Here is a 338-nt window from a genome sequence, read left to right as displayed (position 1 = left end):
AGGCGCCGGCACGCAGCGGCCCGGGGAGGGAGGAACGGAGGGAGGGAGCGGCCCCGCGCCATTGCCGCGCCCGCCGCGGGGGACCCTGTCCTGGCAGCCTGTCCTTGAGGCGACTTTTCCTTTGCTTTTATTCAGTTATGTAAAAAAAACCCAAAAAAACCCCAAAAAACGTGGAGGTTGGAAATAAATCTTGAAGGTCCCTTCCAAGCCAAAGCATTCTGCGAGCGAGGGAAGCCTGTCCGAGGGGGCCTGTCCTTGGGGTGTTGCAGGGAGAGCGGCCCCGGCTTTGAGGGGACTTTTGTTGTTGTTTTACGCGAGTATGTGAAAAACATGGAGGT

Source organism: Athene cunicularia, assembly GCF_003259725.1.
Source record: "Athene cunicularia isolate RWA chromosome 9 unlocalized genomic scaffold, athCun1 chr9_part1, whole genome shotgun sequence".
Lineage (NCBI taxonomy): Eukaryota > Metazoa > Chordata > Aves > Strigiformes > Strigidae > Athene > Athene cunicularia.
The sequence above is the reverse complement of the archived record's forward strand: the minus strand, read 5'-3'. Positions refer to the sequence as shown.